Consider the following 21521-nt stretch of genomic DNA (forward strand, 5'->3'; position numbering starts at 1 on the left):
TATAGACAGTTAAGAAAAGTGGTGATCTACTAGATTATAAAAATAGAGATAAAAAGGTCAAAAGAGTCCCTAGACAGCTAATTTGGGCTCCCTAGGGCAGCAGTATGGAGTAGTGGTTAGGGCCCTGGACTCTTGACCAGAGGGTCGTGGGTTCAATGCCAGGTGGGGGACACTGCTGCTGTACCCTTGAGCAATGTACTTTACCTAGATTACTCCAGTAAAAACCCAACTGTATAAATGGGCAATTGTATGTAAAAATAATGTAATTGTATGTAAAAAAAAAAATAAATAATGTGATATCTTGTAACAATTGTAAGTCACCCTGGATAAGGGTGTCTGCTAAGAAATAAATAATAATAATAATAATAATTTGGATTCTAGCTTTAAATGCAGAATGATAATTGCCTTGTAAAACCCACATCAATTTGTATAAATCGCATGCAACAAACAGTTACCATAGTTACTCAAAGCATGAATTGAAAGCAATAATACTTTTCTTACATTCTACCTCATAGAAAACATTAATTTTACTTTAAGGTCTGTTTATTCTCGGGTTTATAAGAGGATAAAAACACTACGTGTTGAATACTTAACAGACTTTCGCTGCCTCTTCCAGCCGGTCCGTATCTCATCAAAACAGGCGCTCAAAGGCTCTCCTGCAGGTAAAGGAAAGTCCAGGTTCCGGTGTCTGTCTTGCTTGCATTGCGTCTCCACACCAGGAGATGAAAGAAATGTTTTTGCAAAAATAAGAGTCATTAACTATTTAGGTATTCCACTGAAACAGCAAATCCTCCACATGATGTGCACTCTTAATCCAAGTATATCTGGGATATTCCATCGTAGACTCCGGCACTGCTAGCTTAATAACAGACTGAATATATTTCAGTCTCTGTCGACTGCAAATGATATGTCCAACTATCTTCCTCCGGTTATCAATCGGGGCTAAGTTAGAGATTTGATTCCAAGTACTTTTAGGATTTTAGATGTCTTACGCGGCGGACTCCCACACCAAGGCAAACACTGGGGTCATTATCCCGTATCAGAGTTTCCGAAAACGGTGTATCTCTGTTCAAGCTGATTGCAGGCTGCAGGTCTTCAGATTGTCCAAGTTCAGAGCCTTGTTCTGCATGTCAGGGAGTCCTGATTGAAAGTTGTGCTATTCCTTTTCTAATCCTCTTTTCACCCCAGTGATTGGATAGTTTGTTTAATTGGGGCTGTGCCCGAGTCCACGTGGGGTGTTTTCCCATTGGCTGTTCTCTGTTCTCTGTCCGTGGTGTCAAAGCACTCAAAACCGTCTGTTTTTTACCTTTTAGAAGACACCCCTGGCGCCACAGTATTTATTCAGCGATGGTGAAGATAAACCACTTGTCCAGTATTTAGACTCTTTTTAAAAGCATTCTTTGTCAGTGGGGGAGTTTGTGACAAGAAACCAAGCAGACACAGAGAATGGCTTAGGACCCCCATGTATATTTTCAATTTCTGTTAATTTCATAAACAGAATGATATTATGACCCAACCTGACGCTACAGTTATTTTTTGTTTGTTTGTGGATAAGAAGAATTACAGGTACGTTACGTAAACAGTTGTAGCAACACGTGGGGGCGTGGAACACTATTTTTCTGAACCCCGCTACTTACTCTTTAAGTAGTGATGTTCTAGATCAGTGGTGCACAACTTTTTTGCTGGCTGGGCCAGATTGAAAACTTATGGCCACTAATACAGTAATACTTTTTTTTTTAGAACAACTGTATTCAGAATCAGTCAATGACAGTGTTGTTGTATAACACAAGAGACCAAAATATAAATGTTTGTTAACGGGTTAATTTATTTTAAGCTTTCTGTTTTTATGTAACACAACATTCTGGAATGATTGTTTCTTTTCAGAGGACCTGTGGGTGTTTGACAGCAGCATTTAGAAATAGCTTGACTAAACCAAACAAGGCATTACTTTCCAGTTGGATGCTCTGTTAATGGGACGTGTTGCACTGCTTCTGGGATACCAATTTAGGAATGCCAGGCTCTATTTTTGATGTTGACATCCGCATAACAGCTTGAAGATTATTGTCAGAAATCCGACTGCGCTGTTTCGATTTATTGAGACTAAGTATTGAAAAGGCATGCTCACAAATGAAAGTGCTTCCAAACAGACTAGCAAACTTCATGGCCCTCTGTCGCATTTTCAGAAATTTCAGAGATTTCATTCATGGAATTTGCTGTGAAGGTGCAGGTCGGCAAGTTCAAGCTTGTGGATCAGCTGAAAGTGGGTCAGCAAACAACTTCAGTTTATCTTTATCCCTCCGAAAGTCTGAGAATCGCTGCTGAAATGAATGCTGAAGCTTCTCCACTTCAGAATAGGGCACTGAGTCACAGTTATGATCAGAAACATCTGCTGGCAGGTAGGAAAGTGAGAAAGGTCATTGCATTTGCATATGAAATAGCTTCAGTTTAGTTTCAAATGTTGTGATTTGGTTGGCAAGGTCAGAAACAAGTTGTTTCTTTCCTTGAAGCTGGACATTCACATAGTTCAGATGGACAGTAAGGTCAGTAAGGAAAGCGAGATCACAAAGCCAATCGAGCATAGCAAATTCCCTGCTTTGATTGGTTTACTGATTGTCATTTTTGCAAAGATGTACATCCTGGAGAACCAATGCACGCACCATGAATGTAAAAACCAAACTTCAGGCATGAACCAATCACGATGGGGAGTTCTCCGTTTAGCTCCTGCCTCCGTTGCTAAGGAAGTGGCAGGTGTATATTTGATCACAGAAAGAAAGTAGACCTGTTTATCGGTGTTATTATATGAATAAAGCCGCTGTTCTGTAAAATTGGTAAATAAAACTATTTTGTGGAAAATTATATGTAAAAAAAGATCAAGTATTGCGGGCCACAGAGTGCTTCTCTGCAGGCCGTATGTTATGCACTGCTGTTCTAGATTATTGTACTGATCATATCTTACTTGTACTTGTAAAAGTTGATACGTCCATATCACATTGCATCGCTGCATAGACCTGTGGCTTAGCGTGTTAATTGCCTCTTTACTCTTGGTTAGTCATATCACCACATCATAAATAGAAAGATTTACATAATTGGCACATAAAAAATCCAATAAATAATAATTCCAGCAGTATTCCCAGTCATGTGTAAAATATTGGCTGTAGTTTGAAAACTAATGAGCGTGAGCTGCAATCGTCAGTGCCCCTTACTCTATTGAAGAGTACTGAGGACAATGGTGACTACTTCTGAAGTGAAAGCCAAGATAAGGTTGAGTGATGTAGACTCCAGGCATGTTTCTGATGTTGTTGTTGAGTGGGTGGTTGCCACAGTAGTGGTTAGGCATGCTTTATTATCAGTGTTGTGTGAAAAAGACATTTGTAGACCTGTAAGCTTATACCCCACTAAACAATAATCTCTTTGGCAAATCCTTTGGGCAAGATTTAATTTTGACACTTTTAGCTCGCATATATTTATGAAGTATATTTAGTCTAGAAATTATCAGTGTTATAAAAGATTCTTCAGATTTTTATTTGCATATAATAAAGAGGACTAAAGATGAAGACGTTTCTGGCATTTAAAGATAATAAACCAGTACCTTGACGTTGGCTCTTAAGTTTAACTCTTGTCATTGGACATCAGACACCACAGCATTTCAGTGACCTCAGTTGAAATGTAAAATAGCTGCTCACTCAGTTTCTTAAAGGCCATTTGATAATGACATCAAATTAGAGAGTCTCAGGGTGTGACTTCCAAGTGCTCTACCCAAAACCCAGGTTTGTTCTTTTTTGAAGAATCCTAGATGCTTAAGAAATGCTTTAGAAAAAGCAAGCGCAATTAACATGCTGCCCTTAACATTCTGCTCTTTTGCAAGCAATTTTGCAGGTATCATTTAAAAATAAAAGCAATTCTGAAGCACTGATATGGAGCTACCCAATAAAAAACCTGGAATTAAATGAAGAGGGAATTCCACAATTAGCTTTGTCAGGGATCCGCTTTTATTGTGAGCCACGGGCTCAGAGCAGTGTTTTAATGTAACCTAACTAACTTTCTCTGTAACTTTTATTTCTGGCATTAAACCTCATGGAACATTGGGCACTACCCCAGCAGATCAAGATTCAGCATTGCAAGTCATTAACTGATAAGGCTGATAATGTTAACAAAAATCTATATCACTTTATTTATTGCATTAGTCAGCAAAAACCTTTTGAAAACAAAGTTGCTGGAGGCCCTTATCAGGTGTCTGTTTTTATAACATTTTTCCAAAGTTTACAGTTAATTAACATTTGTTATCATATTATTCCTAGTGTGTAGTAGTTATCACTGAAGGTGTGGGTTGTGGGTTTAGATTTATACATTTATGAATGTTAAAGTTATATATCTGAGAATATGTTTGTATTATAAGATTGCATGTATGATATTTAAAAAATCAATACAAATATGTATGTGTAACACTGCTCAAGGTCGCATAGTCTTTGTGAGTGGAACGAATTAAAACCTTCTTGATCTACAAATGTAGAACTGCACTTGTGTTGTGTCGCCTCATGCAGCGCCTGTTGTGAATGAGCCTTAGTGCCCGTAATTAGAAACAGGACATTCCTGGAAGGTCTTTTCTTTAGAAATGTATCATGTGTTGTTGAGTAACCTGTTTGTTGCTTTAATCTGATAAATAATTTTAGATAACTGAAGGATTGATCACCAGACTTTATATTTTCCCTGACTTTGACCTGCATCAATGCCATTAAACCTGCTACAATAGAGTATGCACAACATAGCATATACTGTAAGGAAATGGCTTGAACAGAGGAGAAATTAGCTTCAAATATTGTTTTGAGGTGTTAATGCTGCTGTGAACACCTGTATTCTGTTACAAACTATAATTATTGCAAGCAGACAGTTAAATGACCAGTAATAAAACAAGAAGAAAGCCACCACACTATGAAGCACTCTACTACTAATGGAGTGATGTGTCACACAAATATAGGTAATACAGGCCCCTTAAACAACTAATTAAAAGGCTGTACATACTGTAAACGTGAAATCAATGTGTGTTGTATTCACCTTGACTTGGAATATAGTGTGTGTTTTATTCCCCCTAGTACGTCCTGTGGAAGACCTACAGACGTGCTCAAATTTGTTGGTACCCCTCCACAAAAAATGAAGAATGCACAATTTTCTCTGAAATAACTTGAAACTGACAAAAGTAATTGGCATCCACCATTGTTTATTCCATATTTAATAGAAATCAGACTTTGCTTTTGATTTTTTATTCAACATAATATTGTAAATAATAAAACAAATGAAAATGGCATGGACAAAAATGATGGGACCGCTAACCTAATATTTTGTTGCACAACCTTTAGAGGCAATCACTGCAATCAAACGTTTTCTGTAGCTCTCAATGAGACTTCTGCACCTGTTAACAGGTAGTTTGGTCCACTCTTCCTGAGCAAAATGCTCCAGCTGTCTCAGGTTTGATGGGTGCCTTCTCCAGACTGCAAGTTTCAGCTCTTTCCATAGATGTTCGATAGGATTCAGATCAGGACTCATAGAAGGCCACTTCAGAATAGTCCAATGTTTTGTTCTTATCCATTCTTGGGTGCTTTTAGCTGTGTGTTTTGGGTCATTATCCTGTTGGAGGACCCATGACCTGCGACTGAGACAGAGCTTTCTGACACTGGGCAGTACGTTTCGCTCCAGAATGCCTTGATAGTCTTGAGATTTCATTGTGCCCTGCACAGATTCAAGGCACTCTGTGCCAGGCGCAGCAAAGCAGCCCCAAAACATAACCGAGCCTCCTCCATGTTTCACTGTAGGTATGATGTTCTTTTCTTTGAAAGCTTCATTTTTCCGTCTGTGAACGTAGAGCTGATGTGACTTGCCAAAAAGCTCCAGTTTTGACTCATCTGTCCAAAGGACATTCTCCCAGAAGGATTGTGGCTTGTCAATATGCATTTTAGCAAATTCCAGTCTGGCTTTTTTATGTTTTTCTTTCAAAAGTGGAGTCCTCCTGGGTCTTCTTCCATGGAGCCCACTTTCGCTCAAAAAGCGACGGATGGTGCGATCAGAAACTGACGTACCTTCACCTTGGAGTTCAGCTTGTATCTCTTTGGCAGTTATCCTTGGTTCTTTTTCTACCATTCGCACTATCCTTCTGTTCAATCTGGGGTCGATTTTCCTCTTGCGGCCACGCCCAGGGAGGTTGGCTACAGTTCCATGGACCTTAAACTTCTTAATAATATTTGCAACTGTTGTCACAGGAACATCAAGCTGCTTGGAGATGGTCTTGTAGCCTTTACCTTTACCATGCTTCTCTATTATTTTCTTTCTGATCTCCTCAGACTACTCTCTCCTTTGCTTTCTCTGGTCCATGTTCAGTGTGGTGCACACAATGATACCAAACAGCACAGTGACTACTTTTCTCCATTTAAATAGGCTGAATGACTGATTACAAGATTGGAGACATGTGTGATACTAATTAGTTTGAAATATCACTATACTCCAATTATTTATTATCTTTTCTAAGGGGTACCAACAAATGTGTCCAGGCCATTTTAGAATATCTTTGTAGAATAAGCAATAATTCATCTCTTTTCACAGCTTCTTTGCTTTATTCTATGACATACCAAAGGCATGCAAGTATACATGATAAAATAGCTTTTAATTTCATCACTTTTCAGGAGGAATGAAGTCAGTTACATCCTCCAGACCATAGCTATCTATCTATGATCCAGACGGTGTGTACTTTCTAGAGTGCTGCTTCACGCTGTCAGAAACTCAGATTACAAGTTTGTGCACCAGAATTATTATTTTTATTTTTCTTACAGTTCTTCTTAGTTTACTTTGTACGTAACCTTGTGTTAGTCTGCCAAACAAATAAATAATAAAATGAATCGCTACTAGTTGTAGCCTATGTGTGTTTGTTATTTTTTATACACATACAAAATTAATCATATCTATAGTTAACTATTTTGCACAAATTATGATTAATACTTCTAAGTCATCTTGAGTAAAGTCAGCCAAATTACTAAATAATATTAATAATAATAATAATTGAGATATACACCTCATTTCCTAAATAAATAAATACAAACATCTACTGGTATTGTAACGTTATTGTACCCGAGGCTTAATTATATAACTTGTGATTACATATTTGAGCTTGAGGAATGAATGTATTTTATACATGACAATTTACAACTACGGTTAAATATTTTATAATTTTAATAATGACGGCAATTCACCTTAGTCCACAAGGTTAAGCGTAGTATCAGGTACGATACAACGACCTTTTAGGAGGATATTGCACATTCTAACGGATGACGTTCTTAAACGTCTATTATATTTTACACGCACATTAAATATAAATTTTATAAATGTTATTTTATTGTGTTAAACACTAAAAAATACCAAATATATACACATTTAAACATTGTTTATATAAAACGTACATGTTGCAGTTATGGATGTGCTTCAACGTGTGATTGATCACATGACTAATCCCAAAGGTTTACTGGATAGAAGAGGAATTGGGCAAACAGCGTTTTGCTATGTGCTGAATAAATACCACGGATTAGTTCCACAAATACCACTCTTTCGAGCCTCTTTTTTGTTGTTGTAAAAACAATGGTTGACTCCAAATGTATAGAAAAAAAAACACGTAAGAAATGCAATTGACTATTTTTGATTTTCTAAATATATATTATTATTATTTTGTCAAACTATATTTAATTTAATGTTTATGAACCCAGTCAACCAAATATAGATTCTCCCTAGTTTTTGTGATGTGCAGTTCGTTAACTGACTCGTTCTTTCCGGTTCAAATAAACCTACGTAAACAATCTTAATGCGGTCTACATTGATTGGTTTTGTGTCGTTGAGTCAGTGAATCAAATGAAAGAAATGAATCGATTCACCAAACTGAACTGAATCAAATGAATCGAGTCACTAAAAAGAATCGAACTGCCCGTCACTAGTGCTCCCCGACCCCATCCCCCTCTCCCGCCAAGTCTGACTCACTACTAGACCTACTAGCTAGTGGAGGACGTGCCAGTGGTGATGCTGAACTGGCGGGATTAGCAGCGCAGACAGCGCTGCTAGCTAAGGCATCACCATCAGGAGCAGTTTCCCCCTCATTTTTGATTTGGCTTTCCTTTCCCACGACACGTTTCAAATTCAGTAGCGACGACTAGCCTAGGCTACGTGACTTGATTACGTAGGGACCTCTCACTAGCTGACCACCACTGTTTCAAGATCAGTTACTTACCTCGGCCCACCCCATAACCTCTATGTACAAATAAGAGAGCAGGTCTGGAATCGGTGTGGCAGGATAGGATGCGCTTTTATGGAGGGCGGGAGAAATAACGAGGAGGCAGAGGCAACTTTAAATCTGATTGCTTTTATTAGAATGTTTACAGTGCAAACAGTGGAAAAAATAATAAATCATGACGCGAGGGGTACCGGATCCGGACAAATTAGGTGCCGGAACGAAAAATGTCAAATCTGAGAGGTGCCGGATCCTGTTCCCGGCAGGATGCGGCTCAAATTAAGCACTGTGTATATATATTTATATATATGTATGTATGTGTATATATATATATATATATATATATATATATATATATATATATATATATATATATATATATATATATATATATACAAATAAATATATATATATATAGGTAGTGGACAGAAAAATGTAAACACCAATGACCAATGTATAGTCACTTAATAGGGCTTTGGGCCACTATGGTATCCCGCTCTGTGGAGTTTATCGGCGGACCATTTTTGATGAAACTTGCTGCTCGCGCCCCAGGTTGAAATTTGCAGTCAATTGATCTGCAGTTGCTCGTCTGTTTTGCCTTGCACTTCGAATTAATGCACGGATATAACGATCCTGGAGTATGCGCTTCCGCCCACTGTTGCCCTTTGCCGATGATGTCTTTCCCTCGGAGTTCCATGCCGACATCACCTTAGACACCGTTGCTCGTGAAACATCAGCAAGTTGAGCTGTCTTGGTCACTGAAACTCCTGCCAAACAAGTCCCAATAATCACCCCTCTTTCAAAGTCACTGAGGTCTCCTCTTGCAGCCATGCTAGCCATAATTATAGGCAACCAGGCCTGTCCAGCATTTTTATAAATGACCCTAAGCATGCTGGGATGTTATTTGTTTAATTAACGCATGAGCCACACCTGTGTGGAAGCCCTTGCTTTAAATATACTTGGTGTCCCTCTCATTTACCCATTTTTTTGTCCACTACCTATTTATCCTTCTATGGGGCTGTTTTTACTCTAATGGCACAGGAAATTTAGTTCCAATACATGGTAAAATGGATTCTATAGCATACCAAAAGATATTGGCCAATCATCTGAAACCCTCCGCTACAAAACTTGTTTTAAAGCGCAACTGGACGTTCCAGCATGACATCTACTCAAAGTCCCGATCTGGTATGAGTTGAAAAAGGCTGTGCACAAGAGAATTTCAGAATTTGGATGAACTGGAACAATTTTGCATTGAAGAATGGTCAAAAATCACTAAAGAATCACGACAAAAGCTCATTGATAAATATCGTAATTGTTTAAAAGAGGTTATTATTGCTAAAGGTGCCTCAACTAGATATTAATTTAATTTTCCTTGTCAGGGTATGAATATAGCATTTTTGGAGTTTTGCAGAAAAAATTGCTGAAATAAATAATTGTGTGTGTGTATATATATATATATATATATATATATATATATATATATATATATATATATATATATATATAGTGAAGGATAAACACTCCTTTCACTTGCCAACATAATTTAAAAGGTTTGTTGCCCCTTTTAAAACACTGACCTGACAAAGGAAATGAAAGTTCAGCACTGTTGCACACTTTTATTTTACAATATAAAATAAAAATAAACCAAACAAAACCTAGCTCTCTTCGAGCACTAACTAAAACACACAGGAACACCCTTCCTAGCATGGGATGGATACACTGTTTACCTGTAAGAGACAAAACACACTGTTTACAAAAATAAACACAGCACAGTACTTACAAAATGATTGCTCAGACACAGAGTACTACTTTCTGTCTCTTTCTACTAAGCAGCCCTGACTATACTGACTGCTGATTTTAAATACATGGCAGCTGGCTTCAATTTACTTTACTACCAACTGCACACCATTAACAATAATACAATTTAAGCTGTCAGGGGGAGGATTATAACCCTGCTGCTGTCATGCAATAAACATTTTACCTGGCAGGGCTCTTGCCCTGCTACACTATATATATATATATATATATATATATATATATATATATATATATATATATATATGGCTGTAAGAAAATCGTGGGCTGTGAATTTGTTGCAGAAACCGCAACTTTTAACACAGACCACAACTTTTTATAGTTGCCGCAACTTTTAATGTGACTACAATGTTTCTACTATTTGTTATGTAATTGTGTTGCAAAATAATGCTGAAAAATAAACTGAAACAGAAAAGGAAACGTCACTCTCACATTGTCTTTTGGTAGTGGGGGATTGGTATGCCTTGTCATCCTCTCTAGCCAATCAGTGATCTTCTTTCCAGTTGCTATAGTTAGCAACGGGAAAGAAAACTGTGGGCCGTGATGCAAGTATTGTACTTATCCTTAGGAGCCCTAGTAAAGAGCATGCAAATCTGCATGCAATTATATTCCTGAGAAAAGAGAACTTGCAGGTTCTATTAACATTGTACATATACAGACGTGCTCAAATTTGTTGGTACCCCTCCACAAAAAACGAAGAATGCACAATTTTCTCTGAAATAACTTGAAACTGACAAAAGTAACTGGCATCCACTATTGGTTATTTCATATTTAATAGAAATCAGACTTTGCTTTTGATTTTTTATTCAACATAATATTGTAAATAATAAAACAAATGAAAATGGCATGGACAAAAATGATGGGACCGCTAACCTAATATTTTGTTGCACAACCTTTAGGCAATCACTGCAATCAAACGTTTTCTGTAGCTCTCAATGAGATTTCTGCACCTGTTAACAGGTAGTTTGGCCCACTCTTCCTGAGCAAACTGCTCCAGTTGTCTCAGGTTTGATGGGTGCCTTCTCCAGACTGCAAGTTTCAGCTCTTTCCCATAGATGTTCGATAGGATTCAGACCAGGACTCATAGAAGGCCACTTCAGAATAGTCCAATGTTTTGTTCTTATCCATTCTTGGGTGCTTTTAGCTGTGTGTTTTGGGTCATTATCCTGTTGGAGGACCCATGACCTGCGACTGAGACAGAGCTTTCTGACACTGGGCAGTACGTTTCGCTCCAGAATGCCTTGATAGTCTTGAGATTTCATTGTGCCCTGCACAGATTCAAGGCACCCTGTGCCAGGCGCAGCAAAGCAGCCCCAAAACATAACCGAGCCTCCTCCATGTTTCACTGTAGGTATGATGTTCTTTTCTTTGAAAGCTTCATTTTTTCGTCTGTGAAAATAGAGCTGATGTGACTTGCCAAAAAGCTCCAGTTTTGACTCATCTGTCCAAAGGACATTCTCCCAGAAGGATTGTGGCTTGTCAATATGCATTTTAGCAAATTCCAGTCTGGCTTTTTTATGTTTTTCTTTCAAAAGTGGAGTCCTCCTGGGTCTTCTTCCATGGAGCCCACTTTCGCTCAAAAAGCGACGGATGGTGCGATCAGAAACTGACGTACCTTCACCTTGGAGTTCAGCTTGTATCTCTTTGGCAGTTATCCTTGGTTCTTTTTCTACCATTCGCACTATCCTTCTGTTCAATCTGGGGTCGATTTTCCTCTTGCGGCCACGCCCAGGGAGGTTGGCTACAGTTCAGTCTTAATAATATTTGCAACTGTTGTCACAGGAACATCAAGCTGCTTGGAGATGGTCTTGTAGCCTTTACCTTTACCATGCTTGTCTATTATTTTCTTTCTGATTTCCTCAGACAGCTCTCTCCTTTGCTTTCTCTGGTCCATGTTCAGTGTGGTGCACACAATGATACCAAACAGCACAGTGACTAATTTTCTCCATTTAAATAGGCTGAATGACTGATTACAAGATTGGAGACATGTGTGATACTAATTAAAGAAACTAATTAGTTTGAAATATCACTATAATCCAGTTATTTATTATCTTTTCTAAGGGGTACCAACGAATGTGTCCAGGCCATTTTAGAATTTCTTTGTAGAATAAGCAATAATTCATCTCTTTTCACAGCTCCTTTGCTTTATTCTATGACATACCAAAGGCATGCAAGTATACATGATAAAATAGCTTTTAATTTCATCACTTTTCAGGAGGAATGAAGCATTATTTCAATGAGCTGTAAGGGTACCAACAAATTTGAGCACGTCTGTGTATATATATATATATATATATATATATATATATATATAATGTGTAAGGCATATATATATATATATATATATAATGTGTAAGGCATTTACTTCATGACACCTTTCAATCTGCACAGTTCATTAAAATTCAAGACAATGGAATCAATCAAAGATAGACTTCAGCTTCAAGGATCTTACTTTTGACTAATTATTTTTTTTATTTTATTTTTTTTCAGGTCTGTACCTCCCCTTTTTAAAAGCATGACCAATGTTTCAAACAGTCTAGTGGATAAGTTATTTAAGAATCTGAAATTAGAATCAGATTTAGAAAAACAATCTCCCCATACTAGAGATTAAAGTATTTGAGTTGTTCTAACAATCAAGGACATAACCAAGTTCCAGGTAGAGTGTTGGAATACAGCCGCATATTCAACTTGGCAGGAACAACCAAATGTGCCCCCCTCCCTCCCCAGCACTCCTTGGGTTTTTTTTTGCCAAGGCTGCTGAATCTGTGCCACCTTGTCGGTTTTGTGATAAATAATCTTATGCAGTAGAGCCTGGGCTCGAACAGGCTAAGCTCATTCCACACTTGACATGTACATCTGTCGGACTGGAACAATCAGTCATCAAACTGTGAAAAATAAAAAGTAGGGCAAAGAAACAATGTTATTTTGTTCAAGCTCTTCATTTTACAATACTTTTTAAAATATGTTAAACATGAGGTCTAAACATGTAAGGTTGCTTTTGAATTGTCCATTTACAGTTCTGGACGCATTTGAGCAGTAATTACATGTCAAGTTCACCAGAGGGGAAACCTTGCTGTGCTCCTTGGCTGCAAATCAGTTTTGTTTTTGTTGTTTAAAGTGGTCTCACTGCTGCCACACTGTTATCCTTTGTCACACAGAATACTGCCAAAGTCTAGATTGGCTATTCAATTCTGCATTATGAATACGCCATTACTTACTGATGTCTTTTAATACTCAGTTAAAATGCAACTGTATTTTTCACAGCACATTGAACGTTATCTACATATATCAACACTTTGTAACCTCCCTCATATTAAGCCCAACCAAATAAATTGTAATCATATTGATTGTGTAAATTACCTGGACAGCCTAAGATAGTATTTAGCTACAGAACTATAATACGCATGTAATCAATTTATAAACTTGGGCTCACCAGGTTTTAGCATGACTATAGCATTACTGACTAGATGTCAACATACAGTATATACATGATAAACTGATATATATGTTACCCTCATAGTCAGGATTCGGTCAGTCACCAAAAGAAATAACCATTTCACGATTTGAGCATTTACAAATTATCAAAGAACGAAATGAAAGGTTATTTCGGTCTTGGAGCAAATTATTTTGATCAAATTGCGAAATGGAAAATATCAAACAAGCAAAGAGCAAAACATCACTCTCCAGGGAGCTGACCACCCTGAGCGAGGAGGAGAAGGGGAGTCTGGAAGGTAACATCACTCCAGGAGCTGACTACCCTGAGCGATGAGAAGGGGAGTCTGGAATGTAACATCACTCTAGCAGCTGACTACCCTGAGCGAGGAGAAGGGGAGTCTAGAATGTAACATCACTTGCCAGGAGCTGACCACCCTGAGCGAGGAGGAGAAGGGGAGTCTGGAAGGTAACATCACTCTCCATGAGCTGACCACCCTGAGCGAGGAGAAGGGGTCTAGAATGTAACATCACTTGCCAGGAGCTGACCACCCTAAGCGAGGAGGAGAAGGGGAGTCTGGAAGGTAACATCACTCTCCATGAGCTGACCACCCTGAGCGAGGAGAAGGGGTCTAGAATGTAACATCACTTGCCAGGAGCTGACCACCCTAAGCGAGGAGGAGAAGGGGAGTCTGTAAGGTAAAATCACTCCAGGAGCTGACCACCCTGAGCGAGGAGAAGGGGAGTCTGGAAGGTAACAAGTGAAAGCTGGCTCCCGACGGTGGCCTGTCCAGGTGTTTTACAATGTATTGGGTACTTTACAAAGAATGCACGGAGCAGAATTTACCAAGGAGAGAATATATTTTACAGTTAGCATAGGAACTTCGCAAGAAGCATTTGGAACAGAGAGAAACTGCCAAGCGTGTACCCACAGCTGAAGCTGGCAACCCCGCTGAGAGCCGCAAGAGACGCCAATGCAGGTTAGCAAGTGCAATAAAAATAAAACTTCAAACAGTTGTGCTCTGTGCAGAAAGGCGGTTTGTGGAAAGTGCATTAGATTTTTTTTATAACTTCTTGTGCTGTGTGCTTCTGTAAAGCGTTTTCTTCTAAGTTTATCTACGTTGTTCAGTTGCTTTTGCGCATCTGATAATAAACCGATTGCTGTTGAAAAGTAAAAAATGTATTTCTATCGTTTCAGTTTTATAAATATGTATGTTGTAAACCGATGTCTGTTCAGATGTTTATTTACTTACATTTTCTTATTTTATTTTGTAAAATAAATGTTCATATGTGTATGTGTGTGTATGTGTGTGTATATATATATATATATATATATGCTTCTGTTTTTCAGATGTTTATGTAACGTACTCAATAAAAACAAAACAAAAAAAACTATTACATCCGACTGTTTCTCCGTTCGTTATACTATTTACAGTGTTTGAATACAGCCGTCAGAAAGTCTGCTGCGGGGCTTCTAGGTATGAATATATCTCCGGTCCTTCTAGTGTTAACTATGTTAACATTTTGTATCATAATGTTTTTAGTATTTTAAAAATGAATGGGAGTCTGAGTCGGCCCTTCCCGGTGTGCAGGGGCACCAGGCAGGGCTGCTCCTTGTCTGGCATGCTGTATTCCCTCTCCATTGAGCCTCTGCTGGCTCTGCTGAGGAGCAGGCTGTCGGGATGGGCGGTGCCTTGTTCCGTCCCTGCTGTGGCAGTAAAGGTGACCGCTGATGCTGATGACATTACCGTGTTTATCTGCAGTAACCAAGACGACCAGCTGTTACAACAGAGCCTGGAGACATGGATTTCCTTTTAACTTGTCCCAATGGTGATAAACCATTCCTTGAAGCCAATAGTTACATACCAGGGTAGTTAGGAATTGTTCCTCCTTAATTATTCAAATGCATTACTGTTGTGTCAATGTCTGCATTGATTTGTATTTGTTTCCTTGTGAAGGCCTGAAAAAAGGGCTTATTGAAAGCCAGGAACCTTGGACACAGTTTTAGCATTTTTATGTGTGGTTTCTTTTGGATTTGAGACCAGACAGCTTGTATTCTCCCAGCTATGTGAGCTCCCCTTCCATCCTGTGTGTCATCTGTTAATAATTTTCTTTTTGGTTATATAATATTGTTTGTATAACCCTTTAAGGACCAGGATCTTGTTGACACGATCATACTGAAGTGGACTTCTAGGACCGCGATCGTGTAAACACGATAAAAAAAGCACTTTGTTTTGATGACTTACAGGGCCACCGTACTTTGCAGAACAGGCTTGAAACACATATGAATGGGTAGGGGAGGGGCTGACGTTCACTTACTGATAGTTTTTTTTTTACATGTGACGTCACTGAGAGGGGCATTTAAGAAACGAGTGGATATAAGCATATACTATTTCATGAACTAAATCTATCAAGTACTTTTTTTCCTTATTATTGATAATAATGGAATGAATAACTTTATTTTTGAGAAAATAAATCAAGAGTAGTGTCCATTATTCCTTATAAAACATGTATTATGTCATTGCAATCACTCATGTGAAATAATGTCTTGTAATTTTCCCAAACATCAATATTTTTCAACAAAACTTTCAGGAAGTGTTGTAAGGTCGCTTTGGTCATAGAATAACATGTAATGTCTCTCTCTCTCTCTCTCTCTCTCTCTCTCTCTCTCTCTCTCTCTCTCTCTCTCTCTCTCTCTCTCTCTCTATATATATATATATATATATATATATATATATATAATATATATATATATATATAAAAATTAAAACAAAACATAAGTCTGTTTGGGCTTACACTCATTTCTCAAATCGATCCACCAACCTTGATTTATAGATTGAAGTCCAAAAGACCAATTGGTTGCACATCAAAATCACGACAAGATTTAATGTAATCTTTAAAAAAATATTTTCTTCATTTTATTAGTTAAAACATGTTATTTACTAAACCGAGCAAACAAACAAAAAGGTAGTAGAACTACGCATTTCAACACTATATACTGTGTGTGTATATATATATATATATATATATATATATATATATATATATATATATATATATATATATACAGACGTGCTCAAATCTGTTGGTACCCTTACAGCTCATTGAAATAATGCTTCATTCCTCCTGAAAAGTGATGAAATTAAAAGCTATTTTATCATGTATACTTACATGCCTTTGGTAAGTCATAGAATAAAGCAAAGAAGCTGTGAAAAGAGATGAATTATTGCTTATTCTACAAAGATATTCTAAAATGGCCTGGACACATTTGTCGGTACCCCTTAGAAAAAATAATAAATAACTGGATTATAGTGACATTTCAAACTAATTAGTTTCTTTAATTAGTATCACACATGTCTCCAATCTTGTAATCAGTCATTCAGCCTATTTAAATGGAGGAAAGTAGTCACTGTGCTGTTTGGTATCATTGTGTGCACCACACTGAACATGGACCAGAGAAAGCAAAGGAGAGAGTTGTCTGAGGAGATCAGAAAGAAAATAATAGACAAGCATGGTAAAGGTAAAGGCTACAAGACCATCTCCAAGCAGCTTGATGTTCCTGTGACAACAGTTGCAAATATTATTAAGAAGTTTAAGGTCCATGGAACTGTAGCCAACCTCCCTGGGCACGGCCGCAAGAGGAAAATCGACCCCAGATTGAACAGAAGGATAGTGCGAATGGTAGAAAAAGAACCAAGGATAACTGCCAAAGAGATACAAGCTGAACTCCAATGTGAAGGTACGTCAGTTTCTGATCGCACCATCCGTCGCTTTTTGAGCGAAAGTGGGCTCCATGGAAGAAGACCCAGGAGGACTCCACTTTTGAAAGAAAAACATAAAAAAGCCAGACTGGAATTTGCTAAAATGCATATTGACAAGCCACAATCCTTCTGGGAGAATGTCCTTTGGACAGATGAGTCAAAACTGGAGCTTTTTGGCAAGTCACATCAGCTCTATGTTCACAGATGAAAAAATGAAGCTTTCAAAGAAAAGAACACCATACCTACAGTGAAACATGGAGGAGGCTCGGTTATGTTTTGGGGCTGCTTTGCTGCGCCTGGCACAGGGTGCCTTGAATCTGTGCAGGGCACAATGAAATCTCAAGCCCATCAAGGCATTCTGGAGCGGAACGTACTGCCCAGTGTCAGAAAGCTCTGTCTCAGTCGCAGGTCATGGGTCCTCCAACAGGATAATGACCCAAAACACACAGCTAAAAGCACCCAAGAATGGATAAGAACAAAACATTGGACTATTCTGAAGTGGCCTTCTATGAGTCCTGATCTGAATCCTATCGAACATCTATCGAAAGAGCTGAAACTTGCAGTCTGGAGAAGTCACCCATCAAACCTGAGACAGCTGGAGCAGTTTGCTCAGGAACAGTGGGCCAAACTACCTGTTAACAGGTGCAGAAGTCTCATTGAGAGCTACAGAAAACGTTTGATTGCAGTGATTGCCTCTAAAGGTTGTGCAACAAAATATTAGGTTAGCGGTCCCATCATTTTTGTCCATGCCATTTTCATTTGTTTTATTATTTACAATATTATGTTGAATAAAAAATCTAAAGCAAAGTCTAATTTCTATTAAATATGGAATAAACAATGGTGGATGCCAATTACTTTTGTCAGTTTCAAGCTATTTCAGAGAAAATTGTGCATTCTTTGTTTTTTGTGGAGGGGTACCAACAAATTTGAGCATGTCTGTATATACTGTATATATATATAGTGTTGAAAGAAAGCGAAAAGTTTCTATGGTTTCTGAAGTACTTTATAATGTTCCCCAGAATGTTCTGAAAAAAAGGACACCATTTCCAAGATGCTACTGTAAAAAGTAGTTTTTTTTGCGAATTTTTATAGGAAGAGAGTCGAATACAGCTAAAAAACACCTGGTCCTGGTGGACTAAGTTGACTAAGTTGTTTTCCTCTCCGTTTTTCTCTGATAGACTTGGTTGCGGTAAACTTCCATGTATTTAAGATAGTGTAGTGCATGTTTTTTTAATATTTCCCTCTTGCCTTTACATGTTATTTTGATGCCTGATAACACATATAGACTGTTGTATCATGCACAGTTCATCACAGTTAGTGTGTTTTGTATTGCTATCTTTCTTGTCTTATTTTCAGACTTAGGTTCATCATAAATTGAAAGCAAGTACTGTCTATGGATCATGGTCTAATGGAAAATATTGACCAGGAATTCTGTTTTTTAAACCTTGTTCTGCATTTGATGTAGCATTGACACCTGAATTGCGTGCAGGGTGATTCATAAACAATGCACCATGTGAAATGATCCTTATTACAAAATGTTTGAATTGAGCACTGCCATGGCACGTGGTCATTTTCACAGAATGTTGTAACTACTTGGGACAGTCTCATGTGAATTGTCTTTGGCCTGTCTGGATAGTTTTCATGGAAGTTCTGTGCTGCACACTGAGCACTTTCCCATGAAAACAAAGTACATGTCATCAACACTGCTTGTTTTCCTGAACATCTTCATTCAGTTCTATAATGCTTCTGCTGCCTATTTCTTTCTTCTATTTCTTCCTTACTATAAAACCATTCAAATTCAAATGTGCTTATGGAATGCCCAACCCTTCGGCACTCAGAGGCACCCAACTTCTTTAGAGGAGTTTTAAAGTAAAACGTATATAAAGGAAATATATTCCTGTCAGAAAAGTTTAGGAGCCCATCTTTGAAGATGATACACATGGATACTTTCTTTTGCTGCTTTGTGTTCAAGTATTGGCACTTTTCCAGTGGGGACGAGTTTAATGCCTGGACATGGGTCCTGCTTGTTGAAATATCCATATCCGTCCCCTGGCTGATCTTTTTTTGCGCTTAGTAAGTGTGTATGGATTTTTCTAATGTTTTTCCTTTCCTGTATTTGTAGAATCTGGCACTGAATTACAAAGACAGGAATTAAATCTTACAGTTAGGGATCTAAAAGCCTCCAGGCCCAGGCAGTCCCCTCAGTTGATACATTGTTAGTAGAGAGTGGATTCAAACATATTCACTCCTTTCCATAAACACAAATGGCATATTGCTTTTAAAACAAAAGACATTGTAAGGATTAAGATATGCCACATGACCCTATGTACTGTATGTGTTATTAGTAACAAAAACCTTCAATAGTAAAACAAAAAAGTATTAACAAAAAAACTGAACTTATTATTACATTTTCTACTTACCTCACCATGTCTTCTAAGGGACACCACAGAGGGAAAAAATTGGCACAAGATAGCTAGCTTGCTGTCACTCTTTAGTTCACTTTGCAGCTCTCCACCAAAGAGTAGGTTTGGAATGTAACTAGTCAGGTGCTATGGACAGAATTTGCAGGATGGAGCAGCAGTGTGCACAAATGGGTGCATTCTCCAGGGCAATGTCAGTGCAAGAGAGACAGAGAAGGAGGCAGACAGATCAAAATCACTTTATCACCCTCTTCGATCTGGCATCTGTAATGCTGTTGCACGCTTACAGTACTGTCAATTTTTAGGGCATTTGATAAAACACTAAATTGTACTTTATTTTTTTACATACCACTGACTGATTTGACTAAGCAGCATGGTCCATAAAATCCTTGAAAACAAGTTTACAAAATACAGTAACCATAATTAACAAATTATATATATATATATATATATATATATATATATATATATATATATATATATATATATATATATATATATTATAATTATACATTTTCTGAGTTTAGATGAAGTGTTCCTTTGCAAGAGAAGGATTCTGTATTGTTTTATTAGCTCTCCTCATTGTTGTTTCTCCATAGAGACACAAAGCTGAGCTGGATATATTGATTCTGTATATTTACTCCTTGTTGAGTTTGCTGTTGGAGGCTTTGATTCACTTAATTCTTGAAGCTGCAGTGTTACACATGTATCAAGGTGCTTTTTCAAGCACACTTAGAAAGCAATCAATTTGCTTAATAGTGCAGCTCGAACACTTGTAGTGCTGTGCTTTCCAAAGTTAGATTGTAAATTAGATAGGCTTTTGTCAATTACAGGAAATTAGCGATGCCTAATGATCCTAAAAGCTTGCGTCTGTTCTTCAATTTTGAACCAGATGTACTAAGATTAAACTACCAGCACTTATCTTTTCTTTAGAAACATACCTTTTTCTAAGTCCAGTGAAATCTGTGGAGGATTGTGACAGAGAGTGAATCCTAGTCAACAATCTCCCTCCTGACCTGTGAGGGCTCTGTGTAACAGGAACAGTGTGCCCCGGTCTGGATGGTTGAGCAGTTCATTCCAGGGTCAGTTGGTAGCCCGCCATCCAGGAATGGGGCAGAGTCACAGTACCAGAATCATCGCACTAGTACGGTAAGCGATGTGTCAGTCATGGATTTGAGGAGACGTGATTGAACTAGCTAAGGATATTTTAGGGGATGTGACGCCGTAATGTGTTCCTTTGATGTGGTTACTGAAAGGACTTGTTTAGGAAATGGAGGAATTAATTATCATGAGTGTTTCGTATTTTGTTTGTTGGGTGTGCTAACTGTTTGTCATTTGTCTTTGTTAGACGGCTAAGCAGTAGCCGGGAGCTGTCATTACAAGCCAGCATTAAACCCGGACTACACTACACCACTGTTTCACAAACTCACTATCGGGAGAAGTGACCGTGTCTGTGTTGTGTGTTAATTATTAGTGTCTTATTGTTTCGGGACTGAAACCCTTGTTTTTCACTGAGCGATACACATTGCTGTGTAGCACCTGTTCTTATTATTTAAGTGTTGTTGACATGCAACCCAGCCAAATAAAGTAGCTGTTTTATTGAACTTCCACTGTCTTGTGTGTGTTATTCCTGAGCACTGCATCAACTATACCTGCGCACGGCGAGCCACTTTGCCACAAGGATTTTTCAAATTCTCTTTCTGTTGTAGTTCTCCTACTAAGTAGCAAAGCAACAAAACAGCATTACATGCAACATCTTCTTCTTGTTCGATAAGCATCCCAGTGCCACCAGCTGCAAATTTCTTTATCAGTAATGGTAATGGATTTCCAGTCACG

The 21521-nt window shown here is 38.1% G+C and overlaps 1 protein-coding gene across 1 annotated transcript in view; it reads left to right on the forward strand.

Annotated features, from left to right (window-relative positions):
* The window catches only part of LOC117399531 (plexin domain-containing protein 2-like), a 160731-nt gene that overhangs the window by 60135 nt on the left and 79075 nt on the right, over nucleotides 1–21521 (forward strand). The window lies entirely within an intron of this gene.

This window comes from Acipenser ruthenus, chromosome 4, assembly GCF_902713425.1.
Source record: "Acipenser ruthenus chromosome 4, fAciRut3.2 maternal haplotype, whole genome shotgun sequence".
Classification (NCBI taxonomy): domain Eukaryota; kingdom Metazoa; phylum Chordata; class Actinopteri; order Acipenseriformes; family Acipenseridae; genus Acipenser; species Acipenser ruthenus.